We start from the raw sequence: 17,421 nt of genomic DNA, 5'->3' as shown, positions 1-17,421 counted from the left end.
TTCTAGACTGATCAGGAGTGCACGTAGTTATTACTTTGAATCTTTTGAAGGAAATGTACTTCTGTGGTAGGCATGGCTAGCATGTTCCAGAAAGATTCCTTCCAGTGGAAAGATTCTGCTGCTGCTTGGGTGGCAGGGGTCTGGGTTTGCCAGTTCAAAATCAGTTTTTAGTACAAATGAAGGTAGGATAAAAATGAGCAGAGGTTATTTACATGCTCAACCACCTGCACCCGATCCCTCTGTCAGAATTTGTTAAGACAGGGGTGGAGGGAAATACAAGAAAACGATGTTTAATCTACTTATCCCAAGATTAGCTCCAAAGGGCTTCTCTTTCTGTATCTCTGTTTAGTTGACAGACTGTAGATGCTTACTTAATCCATGCAAACTACCCCAATGCTTCACTAAGCCTTCTGAGGAACTTTAGTCACTTGTGTGGCAGGGATGTCCTTCTTGAGCTCAGCTGGGCAGTGTTCTGCTCTGGGGACTTGTTTCAATTATGAGCCTGATTACCCATGTCCTTGTGTAACCTGCTATTCATGCCCTGTGCAAACACAGAACTGGGGACTGTTGCCCGCAGCACATTACCTGCTTTTGTTTTTAGACTTAGATAATGAGGGGTAAGCGTATCATTTGGGACTATTCAAAGCTTTGGAGTTCTGTCTTTGAGGATGGCCTGACATGTGCCTCTGTGTGGGGCTTAAGGTTTCTGGAGTAAAAAAAATCACTGAAAGCAGAATAAGGAAACCATGCTGAGCCTGTCACGTGCATGGGTCGGGCGCAGCCAGAGGGGCACATCTGTAGTATATGCAAATTTTTAAGCACAAACCTAGGGCTGAGCTCCAGTCCAAAGCTGCTGATTGCTTATGTTACTAGCCTACATATGGACAATCCTGAAGTGAGATTTGGGGTCTTCTTTTGTAATCAGAGATGGGATTTGTAGATAGCATGAGTTCAGGTTACTAGTATGGGTAGTGTGACAACCAGTTGCTTGAGGAACAGATATCCTGGTGGCAGTGCTGGAGATGTATGGCTCTCCAGCTCACTGCCTCATAGAAGTAGTCCAAAAATTAGCAAGAATCTGTGGCAGCCTAAAGCTCCATTGAGCCTGATGGCTTCACTCTACCAGTGATAGGTGCTTACCGAATCACAGAATATGTTGAGTTGGAAGGGACCCATCAGGATTATCAAGTCCAACTCCTGGTCCTTCACAGGACCTTCATCAAGAGTCACACCATGTGCCTGAGAGCATTGTCCAAATGCTTTTTGAACTCAGTCAGGCTTGGTGCTGTGACTGCTTCCCTGGAGAGCCTGTTCCTGTGTCCAGCCTCCCAAAGGGGGAAGAACATTTTCCTAATAACCAACCTAACCCTCCCCTGGCAGAGCTTCAAGCTGTTCCCTCCAATCTTGTCACTGGTCACCTGAGAGAAGAGATCAGTGCCTGCCCCTCCTCGTCCCCTCACAGAAGGAAGTTGTAGACTGTGATGAGGCATAAAGACAGGTCAGATATACAGAGAAAAAGTCTCCTCATTGGTAATGAGCTGAAGCGTGCATCTTAGACTTAGATATGAGAGAAACTCACACAGGAGAAAAGGTCAGAACTTGATGAAGCAAGATCTGCTGCCTTACAACAGAGCAAGCTAACCTGCAGCAGACACGGGGGACTCCTTCCATTAGAAAACAAAGGAAATGGTTGTAGGAGGGTTAAAACTTCTTAGGATGCCCTAATCCAAATCCATTTCTGCAGACATGCCTAAAATTTTATGTTTTCCCTAAACAGAAATAAAAGAGTAGATTTCTTTTGTAATTCAGAACTAAAGTTATTCTTCTTATAAAGTGTTTTCTGTTCTCTTTCCCCTGTACCTTTCTTCCTTAAGCTGTAAGTACGTTGGCTGAAGTCAACAGGGGCTGACTGGGAGACAGAATCTCAGGATGTTACAGTATCCATATACACAGAACATGTCTCAGAGCCTAACTAGGAGCACTTGCTGGGTTGCCTTTGTGCCCAGGTCCAGAGTTGAACAAAAAATTGGAGTTTTTGTCTAGGGAGAGCACTGGAAAAGAGTGTCTTGACAGAAAGCTTTGTGTTTCAGAAGCTGATCAGTATGTGTTTGAAAAAAAAAAACCTAAAATGAGTGTTAAAAATGCAGACAATTCATCAGTATTTTAACCCTGTTCCAGTTAAGTAATTTCCAGATATTTTATGACATGTGTGTGCTTTTTGACACAGAAATTGTTTTGCATTGATCTTCCTCATCACTATTGAAAGGCTTGAGACTGATACATCCAGAAATCATGCTTTCTTTAATATAAACACATAAATTCTATTTTAAAAGGCTAATAATAACAGCAGCTATTTCATTGCACCTACTTTTCTTCAGATGTGGAACGAGCACACTTCATTTCATAGACTGCATATGCCAGCTACCTAAGGGTTGTCAATTATGTTACGCTATAAAAGGCACAGCACTTAGGGGGCTGTCAGTCAACTCTGTAGTGAGAGAGATTTCAAGAATCTTTATTCCAACACTATCAAATATAAAAACAAAGCAAATTTACCTGACAACACCAAATAAAGAGGCATCCTATTTCATTTTATACTGAAAGTGGTTTGGACTGAGCATAGAATTAGGAAAAGTGAATCAAGAGTAGCCAGAGACCATTACTTGTAAAGCAGTTTTGGTTTGTTTTGTTTTGTTCCTTACCACAACTTTCTTTCTCCATGAAAGAAGGTGTTACCCAGATTTTCATTGCACGTTGGATCACAGCCCCGCATCTGTTTTGTCTTTTCTTCATGGTCTGAAGCAAAGGTTGCTGGTTGGGGTTGTTTTCCCCCACAGTTTATGGGTATCACTGAGCACTGCAAGGCTTTTGGGGGAACATTCTTTTCTGCAGTATGATGTTCCAGCTCTGCCATAATTTATGTGTATGGGTAGACCCCACTGAATTTACAAACAGTTCCAAGAAAGAAAGAGAACTTATATGGATGTAATTAAGAGGCATCTGAAGATAGTTTTATCCCACATGAATGCCAGAGTCAGCCCAAAGATATATAAATGCAGTGTCTATGCCTATTTTTAGCTGGCAAGTGCTTTTAGACTATGTAGCGTGTCTTTGTCATTTGTCTACCATACACTTTGCCTCCGTATGTTTATCACTGTTGCTATTGCTGATTCAGTATTTCAATAATAGAATCGTTGGGAACTGTTCTTTAGACTTTGGGGTTTGCATCAGACTTTTCTGTCTCAATATAATTAGATTAAAGTCATTGCTGATCCTAGCAGCATCTTTTGAGTCAGAGCTAACATTATATCCAGAAGCTGTGCCTGTGCTTCTAAATAAAAAAGGCCTAAGGTCTGGACTCGAGACAAAGTGACCTCGATCAAGTCACATAAGCATTGACTAGGGCTACCTTCCCTGTGTAGCACTGCTGCTTGGAAGACCCCAAAATGGAACCAGAAGTACAAATCATTTCCCTCATCTGGATACAAAGCAGTTTCCTTGATCCCACAGAAGGAAATATATTGCTCTTCCCATTACTGAACCTGTTCAGATTTATAAACTTTTCATTATTGAGTCTTTTAAGGGCTAGGTACAAACATATATTCAGAATGAATAGGTGAAAACGGTAGTTTTTCAGATTGTGTGTGCTTCTCAAGATTCATTTGTAGGCAGGGAGTAGACACTGTAAGTCCTGTCTGCCTCACCAGATAACCAGGAAATACATCTCAGAGCACGCCCTCCTGGGACAACATGAGGAATTGGCCATTCTACAATTTATGGATGCTGCTGGAGGTTGTGACCTCCATCAGTATCTTTGCCAGACTGCAAGCTCTCTGTTTTGAAGGTTGGCATGTGTCTTCCGGTGGCCTCACATCTTTCCTGGATTAAAATTCATGAAGGTGCATGATGGTCAATGACCAATCACTGTCCCAAAGTGTGCTTTGGGACAGTGCCTGTGGTTCCAGGCACTCAGCTGATCTTGCTGAGCAGACCAAGTTGTGGAAGCTGTAGTCACCTTGGCCACAAGCTAGTCTAACAGAAAACTGCATTCACCATCTGGGAACTGGATGACAGTTGAACAGTTAGAGAATAGAAGTGTCTTTGGAATTCAGGAAGTGGCAGATCCAGCACTGTGCACTTTTCCATGCTTCTTGGAGATGTTCTAAAGAGGACCAAGTGGTTATTCAGAACTAAATTTTTTCTCCCCTCAAGATGAAACTAATGACTAAAATACCATCCCATTCAGAGCTGAAAAGGAAGATTTAACTTTAATAGGCTTTGAACTAATCTCTGAAATAATGAAGTACAAGAAATTATGACTTAAATTATTTCAGGTTTTAAAACAGCTGTAGCAGCAGAAGCTTCTGAGTCATCAGGGCTTCCACAGAAAAATCTAAAGAAATAAATACAATGCATCTTTACCACAAATAACCAGGAAAGAGAATGACAAATTGGATCTGGATTAAGGAAAAAAAACCCACCAGAAACCACTGCAAATCACTGTTCTTACTTTCTGATCATTATAAAGAAAATAATTTGCAGTTTTCTGCTGTAAAACTTCTTACCGAAACAAGCAAATCATGTGCCTGTATTGAATCTATGTCAAAACCATAAAGAGTCCAGCAAAACCACCTATCTAACATATTGCAGATGTCTTTCCCAGATGTTCTGAGTAAGGAACAAATAATTTTTGGCTGCTCTCTTACTGCAGTAACAAGGCACTACCTACAGTCTACCCTGTGTGTGCCAATACTGAAAATCCAGTAAAAGTGACGCCTGGAAGTTGTTCTGCTGCACAAGTAAAGATCTTAATCCACAATAATCTTGTGTGGATATGTTTGGAGAGGGAAGTAAGCATGCAAAGCTTCTTTGGCATTTCACATCAGTTCAGAAGGTAACCCAAATGCAGAAATAGTACTCTGCTCTTGGAGAACTAAGCTGGCACCTGGAAACCAGTTTTACTTACAGGTGCTTTCTGCCTGCCTCTGGAGAACCTGTAAGACAGTGACCACTTTGATTATTTCCAACAAGTTCCAGCCGTGGGAAATAATCCTGAAAAGAGTAGGAAGCACTAATGAATACTTGCTCTTCTCAACCTGACCTACAGGTAGAAAAGAAGTTCCTCTTTTGACATCTCTTTCTCTGCCATCTTTAGCCATCAAAGGAATCACTTAAGAGGGTGAATGATACAGTCTGGAGCTCACTCATGAAATAGTATATGTAATTCAGATTATTATAAGTATCAGTAGAAACTGTCTGAATCATCACCTCCCTGCATGTGAGAATCTAATACTGCATGTCAGCCTAAATGAACATCTGCAACTAGCAACTGTATTTCTCCTATTCTGATAAGTCTGTTTCTAAATGGGAGGTGAGACAGAAGAGAAAGTTTGCAGATTTTGAGGGGGGAAAAGAGAAGGAAACTCCAGCTTCTGTGATCATAGTCACAAGCTGACTGATTTACTTACTTATTGATGACATAAGTCATGTGTCATTTATAATGTGCTGCCACATTCCAGCTGGATATGGTTGGCTGGCAGCAAATTATCCTGAACCTTGTGGAGGTAAGTAGGCTCCAGCATATTTTAAAGATGCCAGACATTTTGTCTCTTTGGCCAAGTCTTCTCAGTCATTTATAAAGTTACATGGAAAGGTCAATCTGTACTTATAGATACAATACGATTTAACCAGATTACATAATTTCCATTTACTTAAAAATAAATTAATTTTTAAAAGCACAGCAAAATGAATAAGCTTGTTAAATATCTCTTGGGAAAGGACTTCACTGTCCCCTGGGGCATGACTGCTAGTTTTCCACTCTTCTGAATACATTAAAAAAAGTTAATCAGACTGGAATTTTAGTAGAGTTTCTGTTGGAATATAGAGGTTCTGAGCAAATACAGTTTTTTAAATGCAAGAAGCCTTCAGAAGAAAGTTTATTTCTGAGTATATTCAAAATAGAAACTACAGTTTCAAACATTGAAAATAAAAGGGGAGATGAGTCAACTATATGCAATTCTTCTGTTGCATGAAATTAAATGAGTAATTATTTGGTAAAGTGCATTCGGGATAGTGCTCAGATCAAATTTTAAACACCTTATTGGAGCCTGAAAATAATTGGTGTTGCAATGAGGAACAGACTTGGGGAAACAGAATTTGTTTTGCCTTTTTCTGTTTTAAATTTTCTGCAAATGATATGTAGTTTAATTATTACTTTAAATTGCCTATTTATGTTTATTGAAAGACGTTTTTGCACTCTAATAGCATATGATTATTAAGCACCTTCTAATTATATTGAGAATGTTTGCAAACACACATTGGTCTTCAGATTTTTTCTCAGATTAGTGCAAATATTTGATGTACAAAATTTGGATAGTTTGAAATTCTTGAGAAAAATAAATTTTTTTCTTCTTATGTTCATGCTGAAAATTAGAGGATATTTTGCTTCTTTACTCCAGTAGCAGAACAAATCTAACAAAATAAATCAATGTATATGAATTAGTCTTCTGCTTTCAAATATTAGAGGACTTTCACAAATTCTCAAACCTTCTATTCAATATTAAGTTAATCTCCCAATTAAAGTTTAATTCTAGATTTAGCTGATAGAATATATAGAACAGGTTATCACTATCACTAAGTAGTGGCAGTGCTGTGACTGGTCAGGAGCACGGTATTCAGAAAAATGTGAAATTTAGGAATCCTCAGAAGTTAAGGTCAGTGAAGCAAAATAACGAAAATCTAGGCTGGAAGATTGTAAGAAAATTGAATGTAAATAGCACTGCATTTTTTTAAATGGGAGGATTCCATTCTCTTGAAATTCATTTTAGACCTGAGCGAAGGCCAGGATTCTGCTGCCATATGTCTTTTAAAGAACTTCTTACCTGGTGAACAAAGCTATTGCCCTTAATGGCACACTATTCAGTGCCATGAACCAGAAGAAGGAATTACAAAACCGGGTTCTAAGAATTTCCATAATCAACTAATGAAATTTTTTCAGGCCGGGAGCTTTCAGCTTGTGGTAGAAGATGGCAGCTCTGCCATGCTGAGGGGCCATCCTCAGGAGCCCTGGAGATTGGCCTTTTCACCTGTGTCTGATGCCTGCCTTGCCAGCAGAAAGTCATCAGGTGCTTTGTCAGGATGGCAAGCACATTAGTGATTAAGTGTTAAATCTACCTGCCTTTTGTGGGTGCTGGCCAATACATAGTTGGGTTAGAACATGAAGTTATGTACATGCAGCCTTTTTAAACTCAGCTGAAGGTGTCTGAACAAGCTGACCTGAAAGAGGAGCTGTAAAAGGGAGTGGGCAGGGAAATATAATCTTTCTACTTGAAAATTTTCTCCTTATACCAAAATATATAATGTTTGTTTATACTAAAACAAGATCATTTCCATAAATCAAAGAAAAGAATAAAAAGAGTAATTAATGTTCTCTCTTCTGTACCTATTCTGTTTGCTTTATAATTTGTAGCAGATGGAAGCCAAATGTTTTTAAAGAATCAAAACTAATTTTATAATGAGATGGTTCATATTTTCAAAATAACTTATCCTTAAAATGCCAGTTATCTTTTTGATTTTAATCTGTAAAAACATTACTGCTGGAATATGATAGTATTTTTAGTAGCTCCATGTGAACCCACATTCTTGAGTTTTCTTCCATAATCCATGTCCATATATTCTTCCTTTTCACACCACTATCTCATTGTTTTACTTGTTTTTGGAAAAATCTAGAAACTTTTGTGTCACAGCAATATTCTCACTGTCTGCTAACAAGCTGTTATGGTTCTATTTGTGGTAGATTTTCTTGATTTAGAACAAAATCTGTTTTTTAAAATTTGTTTTATTGCATGGGCAAATATAGTATAATTTGAGCAATTCTAACACAAACCAATAAAGAAGTCTGTCTTTTTTCTTAGTTAAGATTTAAAGAATTTCTAAGTCAATATTTAAAGAAATGTAAAGTGACGATATGGCAAGAAAATAAACAGAACTGAGTAAAGTAGAACAGAGAAGGACGTTGACAAAATATGCTTTCTCTTAAGTGACAATTCCAAATGTTCATTTAGGAGTAAAAATAAATGGATGATGATGGTGGGACAGAAGCATGTTGCAGAAAGGAAGCTATAGAATGTGTCCAAAGCACCTAAATAAACAAGACTGAGAATAAAAGCTCTTATTCTTAAATACATCCTTAGGTTGCTTATCCAAGGATTCAAAGCATATACTATAAAAAGTACCAAATGCAGATGAATTATTTTTAATTATAAATGCAACTCAACATTTCAAGTGGTGAAATTAACTTAAAATTTCCAACTATGATCTTTCTTGATCTTTCCTCTAGTAAATATCTTGAAAAACTTCTGAATAAACCCCAGAAGATTAAGTACATTAACACAGAGAATTTCTGGGATAACTTATCAGGTAAGTAGGCTACTACTGCAGAGAGAGCATTCTTTCCTGGAAAGCAGTTAATACATCACTATTGTTGGGAGTAGCCCTGGTATGTCAGTGCCACTGTAACAGAGACAGCTCCTACCTCTTAAAGATAAGTAAGGAGAAAGTCAGGCAAGTTGAACAAATGTCTCTGTAGACAGGAAACTTGTTTGAGAAATTTCTACACATGTAATCTCCAAAATGAAAGTTTACAAAGTGACCTGTTATTATGATTTTAGAAATTTTTCCAGGAATTTTTCTAAAAATTGAATATACAGGTTTTGAATGGTTGCTATCATGGAGGAGAGGTTTATAGCAAGTAGGTTGGATGCAAAAAAAATGTTTTTTACTTTAGCAACAGAGGAGAATGGCTAATGTTAATGTAATTCCCTGTCAAAATTACAAAAAGGGCACAGATCCAGGAAGTAGGTGATGCTACTCTTAATCTGTGAAGGAAGGCACATCATGTGTACTTTGCACTTCCCATTTTATGATGCCAGAAGTTAAATGCATAATATAAAATTTGCAGGAGCTGAACTATACGATAATTATGATAATTGGGGACATTTCTCTCCAGGGAGTGAACTCTAATAGTTAAGGAGTGACTTGATGTTAAAATAAAAACCTCACTATGCATTGATTAATTAAATAAAATGTATCCAGAAGGTTTATTGCATAGTAGCAAGGGACATGATTTGTACTTTCTATGGGACACAGTATGCATTTATTAGAAACCATATCTCTGTTTACTGGAAGTTAAGACTGCAACAGGACATACCCTTTCATCTGAAAACTACAAATATGGAAATGAGCACCTAGGTGGGAAGATGTATAACCCTTTTCATTTTTATATTGCCTATAACAGCAGCAAACCTGTGCTTCGTGGTGCTTCCACTTCCACTTCCATTTCTGATAGCCATGAAAAGGTATTGCTCTCCAGAGTTGTGTCAGAGAGTGCCCTGGAGTACTGAGGGTGGCTGAAGTGATCCACTTCATCATCTGCTCTCTCAGTGTCTCCAAACCTTCGGAGAATGCCTCACACCTGGTCCTGATTTTGTGAAGAGGGCAAGTATGTCTTAACCTGGCAAGTGCTTAAACTGTGGTTGGTGTTAGGCAAAGCATCCTGGAGCCCTGTTCTGGCACTAGGGCAAATTGTCACAGAGTGGCTTGCAACTGCACTAATAAAGTCTTACCCTTCAGCAAAGGGCATCCACATCCACACCACCTGTTGGGAGTGGTGCCAGGGCTTGAACTATGTCTGGGGAAGTCCTATATGGCAAGATCAAAGCTGTGCTTGCAACTATCACAACTATTCAAACTATTCTAAACTATTCTAACTGTAATTTTACAGTATAGCTGATGCACTTCCCCTACCCAAGAACTTTGCCTGACACTGTTTAACTTAGCAATATGTAACCCTAGATATTGGAGTACCAAGAATCACATAGACATAGGCCAGGGAGTCTGATTTCTATGCCCTGGCTTTAGGACATTTAGGAGAAAACCTCTACTGATTTTAAGACTCATGATGAAACTGAGGTCCTTGTGCACAGATATTGCCTCTGCTTGGAGGTATTGTCCCTGTGCTGCAGGCTAGGTGGGCTGGGCTTAGAAGGGGGATGCGAGTCTCTCTTGAAGGTCTGAGGTGGTTAACAGTAAATAAGGTGACAGTTGCCCTGAGCTGTGGGGAGCTGTGTGACAGCACACACTTCCAGAGCTCAAATGAGATGAGATCCAGGTGAGATCCAAGCTAATTTCTCAGTATGCAACTACTAGACACTTTTGATCTTGGGCTCAATCCTTTTATCTGTATATATAAGCAGAATACTATAGATTTAGAATTAGATCAATTAAACTGTTTCTCCTCAGGAACCTATGTTTTTTGATCAGTGCTGAATAACCTTAGGTAGCAAGTCAGAGTGTTTTCCTCATGAATTTTGGGCTGAGAATATTGCTCTAGCTTTTAGATTCTGGTTGTACTAGATGAGGTTTTGAGTTAAAAAGAGGCTTTTTTAGAGCCTTGTTGTCAGGTCTAGTAGAACAACTAGCTTCTGAAATCTTTAAGGACAGATTCAAACAAAAATAGCCTAGATAAACCAGTTGGTACAGGGAATGGTTTCCAAAATCAGGGTAACTCCTCTGAAATTTACCCTCTTAAAGTCTTCTCCTTTTCAAAGAAGAGACTTCTAGCACAAGTCCCTCTGCCTGCCCTGGTGGATGCAGTGTGAGACGAGGCAAGCAGTTTAAGTGCCAAGGCAGTTGATCCGATGTGCACAGATTGACATAGAAAAAGAAAACACAAGTAGTTTTATTCTGAAATCATGTTCCTAGCTCATCAAAGTTATTTTGTTTTTTTAGGTTAGAGGAATATGGTGATGACACAGTGATGAAGCCTTTTTCTCCTGAACAGCATACCTATCATATTTGTTTGTTGTCTTTGTAAGTATAACCTATTAATAGCATATATTCTTGCTATGTAGATGATGCAATGTTAGAAGCTGCTTTCCACACAGTTTAATCTGAGATTGTGTGCCATAACATTGCTTACATTGATATGAATACTACTTGAGCTTACAGTGTCAGAGATAGATATCTCAACAGGATAGTAAAACAGCTGATTACTTCCTGAAGCACCTCTTTAAATCAGGAATCCTCACAATAAAATGCTTTTTAAGAATCCTTTTAATATTACAGCATTCAATAGTTAATCACCTTCAAAAACTGTAAGGTACCATGGTAAAAGGAGGAAAATGTCCTTCCTCTTTCCACAGGTACTTCATCCTTGTTTGAGATTTAAATGCAGCTTTGTTTTATTATTTTTAAATGCCTTCATTTAATAATTTATTCAAAAAGATTTTTTTTTTGCAAAGTTGAGTAGAAAATAAGAATGATGAAAGCCTCCTCTCAGTCTAGACTGCTATTTTTTGTACACAGAGGCAAAATGTTTGATGTCATTCCTGAATAATGTTCAGCAATGTTTTATCCATCTGAGTTATCCAAATACAAGCAAAGGGCAACTCCATATTTCAGTGACCTGACTAGTCCCTTTGTTAAATGGCCAGCTCCACTTAGTTGCAGACAGTCATATGAAATAAAAGTATAAGACATCAGAAAAAGAGGTGCTGTAAGCTTTGGAATCTATTTTTGCAGTCTGTGCTAATATTTTCTATTACACGGGATCTCGTCCTCAGTAGAAAAGTTCCAAAAGTTTACATTAATTAATTTTATTTGATCTATGTAAACTAGAAAAAAATCTGCAAGGCTGACACTTTGAATCCAGTTCAAACTTGTTTAGATTAACTTCTCTTAATTAGCAACCTAACTGAAAACAGAGCAAGGCTAAAATCACTTCCTATGCACCACTGATGGATGTGTCTTCAGTGAAGAGTTAACATGAATTATCCGTGCTTGAATTACTCTGTTTGTATAAGCTCTGTTTGCATGAAAGCAACCACACTGTGAAATAACACTAGAGTTTGTTTTGTCCACGCTATGCTTGTATGTAATACTAACAGTTGTGGATGGGCATCCTATGGATTTCTTTACTGGAGCAGGCTGCAAAACAAAACAAAACAAAACATCCCCAGTTAATTGTTTATAAGAAAAGGCTGACCTCTTTAGATGAGCAGAAGGCACTGAAGGACTGTATACCCTTGAAGTTTTCCCATGGAGCAAACATATGTCCCTACTATAGGGAGATCAATTGTTAGACTGCATCCATTAGTGGGCCAGCCAGTTAGAGCCACAGGCTTCACCACACTGAAGTTGGGATCCTGGTTAAACTTGGGCAACATTTAGGCTAAAATTAGCTTTGCAGAGATGTTCTTGCCTTTGGAATTTGCCCCCCTGCACATTAAGATGCACATCTAGTATAGCAAGTTTTCCTTATATTGCTCAGATCTACTTAGTGACAATAATATGTCAGATTCAGGATGAGCTTGCCTGGGTGCACTGTGACTGCAGCAGGTGCCTGCTTAGAGTAATAGTCTGCATGTTTTCCTGAGCCTTTTCCTGTGATATACCCTATTTTATCTATTCTCTGACATATGTATAAAACTTAGTCATTGCACTAAAGATCATCTTCTCTACTCCAAAGTTTGAAAATAAGAAAGAAGGTAACAGTTTGCAGGACAGCTTACTGAGAATGACAGTTCACTGTTGGAGGAAATTTAAAACAATAGCCAGCTATTCCAAATAAAAAAATCTATTTGGGGATCTAAATACATATTTGCTCACTTAAATGAACGGCCTGACTTTTGGAGGTGCTAAGTTGATCCAAACTCAGACTGTTTTCCATCCTCAAAAATCTGGCCAATTGCTTTCATGTCTCTCTGTGGAATGTAGTCACCCAAGTTTGACAGTTTTGGCTCTAAGGTTTAACTTGACTGAAAACAAACTGGCTTCAAAACTGTAGGGGAGGTTAGCAGCAGCTGCTCAAACCTATGTATCCAAGAAAGAAAATCTTAAAATGTCAAATGGATTTCTTCTCATGAAGTCAACCAGCAATAAACAGGAACAGAACCATACCTGGAAGGGTAAAACTAGACCTCAGTCTGCCATTTCTTGCTCATATGATATTTCTGGGTAACTCTGCCCAGGGTCAGGGGCTCAGGTGGACTGTTGAACAGGAACTTGAGGCTTGTCATTTTCATAACAGCATCTATAATTTAGGTACTGCTCTCTTCAGTTCTCAGTGGAGGAGCTGAGAGCTGGCACAATTATAACCTCCATACCATTCCTCTTCAAAATAAATGAATAATCTTGCAGGAAACAAGAGCTGCCCAGGCTGTGGCAGACTGGTAGAGAATGCTGTAAGAATATGTTTGCAATGCTTCGTGCATCTGTGGATAAAATGAAGTTCAAGGAAGACAGAAAAAGGTAGTTAGGAAACTTTCCAATTGAATTTGAAACTCAAACTGAGACTCAAAAGCTGAGACCAGAATTAGTGAACCATTTGGTTTTAAGTATTTGAAATTCTAGCATAAAATTATCTTTCAGTAATGGAAAAAATAGAAATTAATATTGAAATGATTCTGCATTCAAGAAGTGTAAATCTGTCTTCAAGTTCATTTAGCAAAGTGACATTTAAATTACTATGAAGAATTGTGTGTGCTATATATTATTTGTAGTTTCATAAAATGTTGGAATGAGATTGTCCTGGGATCAGCATATGATTAAACTGATTATATACCTTATATACATGGTATGCTTCTTTTTCAGTCACAATCAAAATACAACCGTCTTTTATTAATATAATAATTTAGATGTCATAACTGAGATCTCAGTTAAATATTTTTTAATTTCTATTCACAGCCTTTTATTCTCTATTAACACTCTCATTCCTCTCACCTAAAATAAGATTCTACTTTTCCCATCACCACGATGGCTGACATCTGCTAGGATGACCCCCTGCCCCTCTCAGCAAAGCACTGCTGTGTAGAAATGGACGACAGACAGATGCTCTTCTCCTCATTCTAAAGAACTTCAGAAATACGGATGGGTGCAGAAGAGGGCACCAAATACTAACTGTCAAAGCAGACACTGTTTTTCTCTCCTTAACACCCATGCTGAGTATTTTTTTTTCCTCACTCCCAACCCCCATATATGCATATGTGTCTTAATACTCAAAATAAGTCTTACTATTTTATTTTGAGTCTAGGAACACTTCCATCCAATTTCCTTCAGGCCTGTTGATCTTCCTTTTCTGCTGTGAAAACAAGGGTGTGAGTAGCAGAAAAGGAAAGAATATGCTACTGTAACCCACGCTGGCACTCTGTGTCGCTCCTGTCTGCCATCTTTAAGCTCAGGCAGCAGAGGTTAAAGTCGCTAAGCTCAGAAACCCACTTTCAGCTCCTGCTACGCTTGCTGTGCCACCCTGGGTGTTATACAAGGAGGACTCTTAATGTAAAGTGAAGACTGCATAGTTAAAATTACCTCAGGAAATTCCAAAATTAAGATTTCAAGTGGGATATGTTAATGGGACTGTACTACACAGATAGCACCTTCTGCATTTTTATTGCTTTTATAGTTAAGGCTTATTATCTGTCATACCTGCATTCTGATCCAGTTCTTCAAAATCCATTAAAGTCAAAACAGTCAAGGTTTCATCACTGCAATACACAGGTAATTGAAGAATTACATAAGGCATGGGGACAGGGCAGAAATTATGACTTTACCTAGTTCTAGTATTCCTGTTGTCCCAGGACTATGGAATCAAACCACCATTGTCCTCTTCTCCTGTAGATGTAGTTTGCACATTTCTCTTTGTTGTGGCTGAATATCTGTAGCCTGGTCCATACATAACTCCCATGGAAAACAGAAATTCCAAATTAAAATCTGTTTGGAGCTGGGCAAGAGCAGTTTTCTTCAGGATTAGTAGAGCACTGAACTATGTGGGAACTAGATGCCCAGCTAGTGATGTATGAGAGCAAAGCTCTTGAGCACATACTGAAGAATGCTTTGTTTTGGTGTCTAGGAAACTTTGTGGCTGAAAGCAAAAGCCGTGGTAGATACTGGACATATGAAAGGCAGTTATGTGGTGCTTGTTCAGAGACTCGAGAAACAAGCAGAAGTTGGTGTGAAAGAACTGAAAAAATTATGAATCAACAAATGAAAAAAGATATAGAAATATGTTTTACTTTACTGACAGTAGAATATTCTGGACACACAACTATTTAACTATTTGTCTTTCAGGGTATCTGCTAATAATACATGAGCCCAAAGAGACATGGAAAGATTTATCCACACATTTCCATACATGGGATAGGAATTTGTACAATACCCTTTCATGAGAGCTGTGCATCACCATGCACACTCATAACTCAAGCTTCAAAAAAGCTTGGAAAAGAACGTGGGTGATAGTAGCTCAAAGTCAGGATCTCTAAAAACCTAGAAAAGTTATAAAATGGAGACTCCTCTGTAGACTGACGGTGATGCTCAGACCATCAGTGATGAAAACCTCAAAAAGAAGTAGCTATCTATGTGTCTTAATTCCAGGTACTCCTCTATCAGGTCCCTGAGGGCTTTCTTAGGATCAATTCCAGGTATGAGAAGGGAAAGGAGCCTTGGAAAACAGCTATAAGGATCACAGCTAAATCATGGAAAGCTGAATGCCGCAAAAACATATTTTGACTTCTACTGAAAAAATTAGTTCTTCTAGACTGCATATTTACTTAATATTTTTGCTTCTCTATTCTGGTTTCCATCTTGGTTCTTGATATAAACTGCTTGTTTCCATTTTCTTGGATCTTCACTGCCTAGTATTGTTTTGAATCTTGTATCCTTGTACCATGAAATGACAGTTATTACTCACTTACTGCACTTCCAAATAAGTCCTTTTACCCTTTCACTCATCTTTCTCTCGGGAAGAATTCCCAGCAGATGTCTGCAAGCTTACCTCATTCCCTGCTTTAAAAGCATCTCAAGGCCTGCAACCCCTACAGTCAGGCTGTTGGCCATGATGCTGAACAATGTCAGCTCTCTCTTTCTTTGTGTTTCCCTCTAAATGTCTGTGTTCCCAATGCTGTCTCTAGTTTAATTCTTAGGCTTTCTCCTCTTTCAGGCAAGAGGACCTTTTGTGAGTTGCTGGTGCCGCACCTTTTCTTGCAGTAAACTGTGGGCTCCAGGTGAGAGTATAAATCAACACACTGTGGCTGATTGTCTTAGGCAATCACTGTATTCTCCTGGGCGGATTGTCTGTCAATTCCTCTACTGGATCTCCAAGATGCTGGTGGAGGAGGAAAGGGATAGTCCAGGTGGTCCTTCTGACCCAAACTGCTGTATGAAGGATTCTCTGGAGCAGATGGAAGTGAAGGCTGAGTCAGGTCAGGTCCCACATTCTCACTGTAATAATGGCCCTTTGGTCTGCAGGGAAAGTTAAAGCTGTCTTCCAAGGCTTTTATTTGGAAGCCACTGCCTGGCAATCTGCCCCATCTGCTTCATCCAGGCAGTGAATCAAGCCTGTTGTGCTTAAACCATTGACCCCTACTCTGAGAAATACCAGAGAAGAATAGACTTTAACTAAATCTTTCAGTAGCACCCTCTCCCCTTATTTTTCTCCCTCCCTCCCATTGTTTTGCAGCCATGTCACATTTTGTTTGATGGAGGAAGATTAAACAAAGGAAGCCACTAGTGGCGCTGGGGATTTTTGTTGCTCGTGTTGTCTGCATCACTCGGGCAGCCTTCCAGCAGGTATGCCCGTACAGCTGCAGAGACATTCACTGCTGAGCCATAAAACTACTGGCACGTCTCACCATCTGTGAGGAAGACTGTGTGAGAACTTCCTGCTATTACTGGGTGGCTTTCAAGACAAATGTCAGTGCCGACCCCATTAGGATACCCAACGTTTTAGAAATGGCGTAAGGTATTGCAAGGCTGTTCTCTTTCTCTTTCCTGGTAGGGTGAGTCATCAAGTTTTGTAGATGCTCTTGTGAAGTTTTGTACATGTTCTCACATGAAAAAATACCCAAATGGTTATGACAGTTTAACACCATGAAACATTGAACAATTGGGAAACTCTTCCCATTTACTGTCTGACAATATAGCAATGATTAGGGTGGGAAATTGTGGAATTTTAAGGTATGCTGCTACCAGTGCAGGAAAGAAAATGAAAGAAAATGAAAGAGAAAAGCAAAACCAAACCAACCCAAGAGCTAGCACTCAGAACTTTGGTAGCCTGGCACAGTCAATGGAAAAAAAGAACTGTGGCTCTGTATCTAGTCCATTATCTGCACATTTCAGCCTTGCTGTTCACAAAATAAAAATGCTTTTTTCATTAAAGCCAGTGCAAATTCTCCTGTCCAAAAGTGTATTTATTTCATTCCTAGCTGATTATGAAAGACATTGAAATAAAAGTAATTTGGAATGGTACCTGACTGTTGCAATGCAAGTACCTCTAGCTGAACCCAGGGTCTCACTACAAGTTATGGTTTCAGGTATCTCATAATCATATAGAGCAAAAAGATAGATTTATTTTCTAGCTGATCTGTATTC

Source organism: Serinus canaria, chromosome 1 (assembly GCF_022539315.1).
Source record: "Serinus canaria isolate serCan28SL12 chromosome 1, serCan2020, whole genome shotgun sequence".
Lineage (NCBI taxonomy): Eukaryota > Metazoa > Chordata > Aves > Passeriformes > Fringillidae > Serinus > Serinus canaria.
Note: the sequence above shows the minus strand (reverse complement) of the source record.